General features: G+C 41.3%; 1 pseudogene across 1 annotated transcript; it reads left to right on the top strand.

Annotated features, from left to right (window-relative positions):
* The first annotated feature begins 3,089 nt into the window (after nt 1–3,089).
* Nucleotides 3,090–7,653, top strand: LOC104566112 (FYN-binding protein 1-like; annotated as a pseudogene). Its single transcript, XR_015913257.1, has 2 exons — nt 3,090–3,257; nt 6,433–7,653. The product of XR_015913257.1 is annotated as an FYN-binding protein 1-like (transcript).
* The last annotated feature ends 832 nt before the right edge of the window (nt 7,654–8,485 follow it).

Genomic DNA, 8,485 nt, shown 5'->3' with positions numbered 1-8,485 from the left:
GCACCTTTCAAAACAAAACAGGCTATTGGACGACCATAAAGCTTAAATTGACCCCTAGCGGGGATATAAATTCTGCAAGTAGCTATTCTGTGGGAGTAGGAGACCAACGCTGGGCTGACTATTTATGGGGAAGAGCCACCACGAATGCATATCTAATATTGATCAGTCCGGCAAAATACTCACAGATGTCCAAGACATTTGGGATCACGCAAAAATTTTGCATAAAGTCACAGAGGATGACAGTCTGTCATGGTTGGACAATTTATTAAGTGGATGGGGAATTTCAGGATGGTTTCGCTCGTTATTTAGAAGTGTTGGGATGGTGTTGTTGATTCTATGTTGCATTCTACTACTTGTGCCTTGCTTATTGAAATGTGTATCCAATATGATTGAGAATGCTGTAAAGAAGGTTTGGCTGGTTCAAGAACAAAAAGGGGGAATTATGGGAGGATATCTAAGTAACGGAGGCTTCCCGATAGAAGACGGATATGATGAGCCGGACTAGGACCAAGGCGAAAAGATTGTGGGAATGTCACCAGCTGGAAGAACACAGAAGTAGGAGAGGAAGAACCTGTAAACAAGTTTATCAGTGCAGGATAGAGGACTGTGTGTGGGCCAATCAAGTAAACATGTGCCCCGATATCTACAGCCAACCTAGTACGGTAGAAGATCATAGAATCATAGAATCATAGAATGCTTAGGGTTGGAAGGGACCTCTAGAGATCATCTAGTCCAACCCCCCTGCACACGCAGGGTCACCTAAAGCACATGGCACAGGACTGCGTCCAAGCAGGTTTTGAAGATCTCCAGAGAAGGAGACTCCACAACCTCTCTGGGCAGCCTGTTCCAGTGCTCTGGCACCCTCACTGTTAAAAAAATTTTCCTTAAGCTCCTGTGGAACTTTTGGTGCTTCACTTTGTGGCCATTACCTCTAGTTCTGTCAGTGGCCACCACTGAAAAGAGACCAGCACCATCCTCTGCACTCCCTCCCTTGAGGTACTTATAGACACTGATTAGATCCCCTCTCAGCCTTCTCTTCTCCAGGCTGAACAGACCCAGCTCCCTCAGCCTCTCCTCGTAGGGCAGATGTTCCAGGCCCCTGATCATCCTTGTGGCCCTGCCCTGGACTCTCTCCAGCAGCTCCACATCCCTCTTCTACTGTGGGGCCCAGAACTGGACACAATACTCCAGATGTGGCCTCACCAGGGCTGAGTAGAGGGGCAGGATCACCTCCCTCGACCTGCTGGAGAGGCTCTTCTTAATGCACCCCAGGATCCCATTGGCCTTCTTGGCCACGAGGGCACACTGCTGCCTCATGGTCAACTTGTCGTCCACCATGACACCCAGGTCCTTCTCTGCAGAGCTGCTCTCCAGAAGGTCCGTCCCCAGCCTGTACTGGTGTCTGGGGTTATTCCTCCCCAGGTGCAGGACCTTGCACTTGGCCTTGTTGAATTGCATGAGGTTTTTCACCGCCCAGTTGTCCAGTCTGTCCAGGTCCCTCTGGATGGCAGCGCAGCCCTCTGGGGTATCGGCTACACCTCCCAGTTTGGTATCATCAGCAAACTTGCTGAGGGAGCACTCTGTGCCTTCATCCAGGTCATTGATGAATAAATTGAACAGGACTGGACCGAGGACTGACCCCTGGGGGACACCGCTAGCTACAGGCCTCCAACTAGACTCGGCACCGCTGATCACCACCCTCTGAGCTCTGCCATCCAGCCAATTCCTAATCCACCTCACTGTGGATGGACTGCATGGACAGTAGTATGTAACCAATTACAATGTAAGCGTATGTGTGGCTAGATGACTTAGCAGAAATGTAGTGGATAAATAGAGTGCTGTAACATGAATAAAGCGATTTCTGTTAGACTCATATTGAAGCCTTCAGGAGTCATGTCTGGCCTCCCGCAGTTTCTACTAGACGGAAAGTCTTGGTCAAAAATGGAGGCTCCCAGGCTTCAGTTGTTGAAGGATATGTTGCCAATTGTAGCTATTTTTTTTCTGTTTTTTGACATAGGGAAGTTCTAGAAGATGGAAGGAAAGGGAGAATTTGAGTTGAAGTTATCATTCCGTAAGGTGGAGAGATGATCATGCATTGATAGGTACTTTGGTCTGGTGCATTGGCTGTGACAACAATAGTTTGGGATCAGGCTGGGATGTCATTTGACTGTCCTGGTCTCAGTCTGACCTGGAGAGGATGAACTATGTTGTCCTGCCATGTTGCTGCAATATGATGTAGTTGGTCCTATGGTAAAAGATGCAAAAAAACAGCAGTGACAGGAGGGGGAAAGCAGAGATGTAAAGGACTATACAAAGGGCTTGAAGAGTAATCAGGTTGGAGCAACAACTCCTACCTTGCCTAATTTTGACAACTGCATATCTTCACAAATATGCTTATTTTATCTTTCTGGAGATATATTTATGTATGTTTATAAAGACATTCTCTTCTCCAGCCCTTACATCTGCCTTTTTAAAAATCCCAGAGAGCAGAGAATGGAATAACCTGTTTCTTCATTATTTGGTATCTGTTGAGGGCTCATTTCTCTTGCATATCAACCATTGTATCAGCAAGTCTTTTTGTTTGGGCAGATATTGTCTTTCCACCTTGTTTTCATTCTTCTTCTATCTGCATTAGTAAGTACAGAGTATTGCAGTGTTTGAACTCCACTTTGCACATGCTGAAAGCACATTCCGAGGGAGTCTTCTTTAACCAGTGATTATAAGTAGACTAAAGGAGAAGAAAAGCAACTTGGAAATTATTTATCTCTTTTGGAAACAAACAAACAAACAAAGTGTGGCCTAATAATTCTGAAGTCTCTGTCTGGAAAAGAAAAACAGTCAAGCAATAATTTATTATGAATTCAAAAAGGCATTAGTATCTTCTGCAGGCAGCCAAACTCCCTCAAATCCATTAATGCCAGCAGAAGCTAAATAAGGCCTCTATGTTGCAAAATAATTTTCATATCTCTATTTTTCTTTCAATTGTAGTTTTCCTTGACTTTTCTTTACAGTTCCTTATTTATCTTGTTTCCGGCTTAGAGCTCAGTTCTTTCAGTGGTTACCAGCTCCTGTGAATCTTTTGCTGTCACAGAATTCATGAGCATTCACACTTTTCTCTTGAAAAGTATAGCTTTTTAATCTTTCTTTCATTAGTTTCCCGTAATCTCATCAAGATTTGTTTTCTTTACAAGATTCAGAGATTTTAAAAGTATTGTATAGACCTCATCACTTGGGAATATAAAGGAAAAAGATTACAGGTAAGAAGGAAAAGATTATTTTTCCTTTATAAATTGTGTCTACATGTATTTTTGCACAATTGTATGTTTCTTGTACAGTCAACAGTTACTTATCTTGCATTTGCTTAAGCTTTTTTTTCATATTTGCTTTAAAATTTGCTTAAAAGATTGTATGCATACATGTCTGCCATTCCCTTGATTGATGCCGTTTTTCTGTTTGTTTTAAGGGGATGAGAGGTGTGTGTGAAGTTGATGTTAAATGATCTTTTTTGCTACAGTGAGACTGGAAAGTAAATAATGAGAGCATATTTATGACCTTTATTTATTTTTCTCTCTCTAATTGGGCTGCTAGTAGGAGGTGAAATATTCACAGTAAATTCAGGAAAAATAAATTTGGTAGCTTTATTTCTTGTGTTCTCTTTATACTGTGCTTCTATGCAAAAATGTGCACCTATGCTGAAAATAGAGAACGGCAATTGTTTGCACTGAAATTTAATTAAGACCTAGTGCTGCAAGAATTTGGTACAACTGTTTCCTGGTATCTGAGTGGGGCCTTGTTAAAGGCCATGGGATGCTGAGAAAGGGCTGTGTAGACAAATCTCCTACCTGAATTTATGACTTGAGAAACAAAAACTGGATATTATTCTATATTTGAGCAAACACATTTGAATAGTGCAACCATCTCCTCTCAAAGAAAATATTGCATACCTTGTGGGCTGCCTCGAGTTCAGAACATGAGCTAAAAGGCCAAAATATTTTGCTTGGAGTTTCCCAACAGATGCAAACAGGAAGTTCAGAAAATAACCCAGCTGATTATTGCATGACGCTCTTCCGCCAACAGGCATTTCACCTTTAGGTGGGAAGGGTAGGGGTTGACTTAATCTAACTTCATAATCTTTTCAAGTTCCCATTTCATCAACTACAGCCTCTTGTTCATGCTAACAGAATGGGTAGCAGTCTGGTTCCCAGAATGTTTCCTTCTGGGAAAGGGAACAAAGTTGTGGGGATTATTCTATGAGCAGAGCCAGGAATACAAGATTTGCTTTTTCCCAGTTCCCTATCTCTCTATCTGGCCATCAATTTGGGCATTAGAATCCAGCATATGGTTCCTAATATAAAGCAAGCCCAATAAAAGATGAATTGATGACATAATTGATGACATACATCAAAGAGAAACAGAGATTTCACAGATTTTCCTGACTTCTTCTTAGATTGTTTTATTTGCTATTTGCTCTGAATAAGTGAGAGCAGCTACATCATTGACTGTAGGCCTTGCACATCCCCACTAGCTGTTCTTTTTCCTCCTGAAAGAATTTGCATATTTTCCTGGCTTTGGGGAAGGTTTGGGGTCTGTTCACAGTAGTAGGGAAAAAAAAATTGTTAAAAGAAATACATTAACTGCATAGGCCTTGGAGGAAGTAAATTGTTCTAACATGGCAAAAGTCAATTGCTCAAAGCATTTGAAAGCATGTATTAATGTAATTGGTGTTGCTGATGCAAAAATGTAGAAGACTGCTCAGAAACCATAGGTCATAATAAGAAAAATCTTCAAAGCTATATTTCCAACTTCCCCTAGAGTTATTTGGTGAATATCTCTTGTCCAGAAGTTTCATATCACTGTAGTTTAATACAGTAATTTTTCTTAAATTTCAGCTGGAGCAAGCAACAAAATGATCCATTTATTTCTATAACTTGTGAAATAAATGTCTGAGTTGATCAGGCAGCTGATCAGATTATCATTTACAAGTCCTGAAGACTTTAAGCATTTCTGATGGCTTAGATTTTGTTACAGAAGATTTTTAAAAAATGCATTAGCAGAGTCAAGAGAGATCAGAGCTAGAAAGCTTTTTTTTCCCGTTTTTTGGCACTGCAATTAGCTTAACTTTCTGCTTAGATGGGTAAAAGCAGTGCCTTTTGAGGTGTTATGCAGGAAATCTTGAATGATTGATGATACATATGTGTATCTCTGCAGTATACGTGTGTGTGTGTGTGCCAACCAGCAGCTGAAACCTGATAATCTCTATAGTAAATGTGAACTTTTTGCCTTCCCTACATTAGCAAAAGAGATAACAATTTGGTGCTCTGGGTTGAGATTTTGTGCATATCAATCTAGTACTACTTTGGGCTGCCTTTATTATAAGACTGAATTTGCTGGTGGAACTAAATTAATAGCAAATTAAAAAAATAAAAAGAGGATCATAAAAGTCATAGGTAAAATAAAACTATTCCTACATGACGGTTCATGTAATGTGGTAAGGCAGAAGAGCTGACAACCCCAGTTCAAAAGCTCATATGAATGAAGTTAAAATTGGTGCATGACTGAATGTGCACTGACCTCGTGTCCTGCACTGCCAAGTGAAGACAGTTCTTTCTATCTCCTAAAATTTTTGTTCGGCCCTTTACTTCTTGTGCTTTGTAGTGATAGACCCTTGCTTTTAAACAAGTGAGTCAAAGCTCTTCCTAGTTATATTACCCCTGCTTTATACTAACTTATTTTTTTAACCAATAAGTATTTTTGACAGTATCTGGGTTTATTGATTGTCTTCTTCCTGTTTTACTCCATATATTTTCATTTTCTGTCTACCCAAGCACTATTTTCAAGTTCAGAATGGAGAAGAGAAATGGGACAAATGAGGGGGAAATGGGGAAGAGCAAGGAGGAAAATTGCTGTGAAGGGAAAGAACAGTGAGCCCCCCTCCCAAACCAGAAAAATTTCTGTTTTCACAACGAGACTTTCAGTTCTGCAGTTCTCTCAGGGCTGGCAGAAATAAGAGTGGTCTGCTGCCTAATCCAGGTTTCAACCCAGTCCATGCTTCTCACCGCAGTAGACTCTTGCATTTTAAGGATATCTTGTTTTTAAAATAGTAGCTATTTTCAATATATTTAACAGGTGTCTGTTCCCAATTCCTCAAATAAACAGAAATTGTAGTATGCACAAAAGGAGCCGAATGAGCACCCTGTAAAAGCTGTACCTGCACTGAAGAATGTGAAAGATTGTATAGCCCCAGCAAGGATATAACAAAATAGTGAGCTGCTTTAGCCCTACAGAAAGATGTGCTACAATATCTCCCTAGCCAATCAGTAGTACTGCGAGCCTCAGCCCAGGAAACCCTTTAAAGTACAGTATGTGTGAACACTACAACAGAGACTTTCTCATTGCTGCTCTTTCTTTTTTTTCCCTTCTCTATGATCACAGGATGGCAAGGCAGATGTGAAAGTACTCATGGCAAAATTTAATGCAGGTAACAGCCCCGCAGAAGATGTTTCTGGAAACAGCCGACCCTTCAAAGTCCCAGGACAACCCATCCATTCAGGATTATAAGTAAGGAAAGAAGCACTTGAGAAATTTGCAAGTCAAGGAAATGCAGCATCTCCTTCAGGACCCAAGGCCTTTCACAAGCCTGTTCACTCTAAGCCTCCTCTGGGGGTCAAGCCTCCTGCTGATGATAAAACAGAAAAGGATCCTAAGCCCCTGTATTTGAAACCAGTGGCACAAAGGTTTGGGGTTCAGCGTCAGGCACCTAGCAGAGGAAATGATGGAAAAGCCAGATGCCCTAAGACTCCCACCAAATCCAGCGACTTGCCAAAAGAGCCAAAGCCTCTGTATCCAAAACCTCCAGGGAACAAGTTCCTTTCACCTCAAGAGAAAGAAAAACAGCCTTGGGGATCCAAACCAAATTTGAATTTTGTATCACAGGAGAATGAGCCAGCAGTATTTTCCAAAGTAGCTGGAGTTAAGGAAAAATTCACTGCTGCAACACAAGAAAATGAGCCTAAGCCTCATTTCTCTAAACCACCTCTGGCACAGAAACCTTATGTAAACCATGAAGTCTCCCATAGTGAAGACACTTCTAATAGAAATGCTTTTCTGCATAAAGGGCCATCAGGCTCAAGACCAAAAATAAACTCATTTAGAGCAGCAAAGGAAGCAGACAAAGATAGTAACAACACTGCTGAAGCTGTCAGCAATCACAGTCATTCTTCCAATATGTCTCTGAAACCTACTGGCAATTGGACCAGCTCATCTCAAGTCACCCCCCAAAATGTGGAGGAGAAGCCTGAAGAAAAGGGAGTGAGTGCAGTCAAGAACATCTTCCTCAACAAAATCAGCCAGGAAGAATCTGTTTCTTCTCCCTCCAAGTTCCTTAAGACAAACCCCATGTATGCTGCAGGCTGCTTACCAGAGGGATCACAAGAAAAAGAGGAGAGAGACAAGAACTTGGCCATCCCGAAGCGGAAGGCTTTGCCCCCGCTGTTCACCCTGGGCCAGCCCCCACAGAAGCCCAGCAGACCCCCAAATGTGGACCTGGAAAAGTTCAGGAAGAACAGCACAAAAGACAGTAAGTCTTCTTTGTTGTTGTTTTCTTGGGAATTTGGAGGTTTTTTTACCCATTTAGAATTGTTGATTTAAGGTGAAATCCTCTCTTCTATCCAGACACAATCTGTATGTCAGACAAATCGCCTTTAAAGCTGTAACCTCTGCTTGTGTCTCTTCACAGAATCACAGAATGGTTAAGGTTGGAAGGGACCTCTAGAGACCATCTAGTCCAACCCCTCTGCTCCAGCAGGGACACTTAGAGCATGTAGCACAGGAAACAATCTAAAATCATATTCTCCCTCCCACAGGGATTTAAAGTGTAGAGGAATGATTTCTGCATTTTTTTTATTTTATTGAAAAGTAATTAGATGTGACTGTAACTTACATCAAGCAGTTTGAGTATTTCTCTCGACAGACACTTAAGTTCTGACTTCCTTTAAATGAGGTGTTGCTCTACCACGTCCTATTCTCAAAAGTCGCTTCCTGGGCAGCACAGCTTAATGGCTATCTAAATGATATACTACAACTTGTAGCAACCACACTTTTTTTTTTTTTTTTTTTTTTTGCTTTTGACAATGATTAACCACAATATGAGCCTATAAAATGCTATATTTTAAAGTATGTCTAGAAAGCCGAACACTACATAAAGCTACAGAATCAAATGCTGCACTGGCTCCACATGGAGCTGCTTGAGTTTTAAAATCAAATCTCAGTCCAGATTCTATAAACAGCTTGTGCACTTAGTGTCTCTGTGAGATTTTCAGGATTTCAGCAGCTTGTAGCAGCTGAGACTCTGCCTCTCTATTTCTGTGAAGATTAAAGATTCTGAGCTTTCTCATCATTGGGATCCAGGCATGAACACTGAGGCTTGTGACTGGGTTTATGTAAAAACTGTGTGTGTGTGAGATGAGATGAGAGATTCTTTAACACA

Source organism: Tinamus guttatus, unplaced genomic scaffold, assembly GCF_059628265.1.
Source record: "Tinamus guttatus ecotype Peru unplaced genomic scaffold, ASM5962826v1 Tinamus_guttatus_pri_ptg000154l, whole genome shotgun sequence".
Lineage (NCBI taxonomy): Eukaryota > Metazoa > Chordata > Aves > Tinamiformes > Tinamidae > Tinamus > Tinamus guttatus.
The sequence above is the reverse complement of the archived record's forward strand: the minus strand, read 5'-3'. Positions and strand labels throughout refer to the sequence as shown.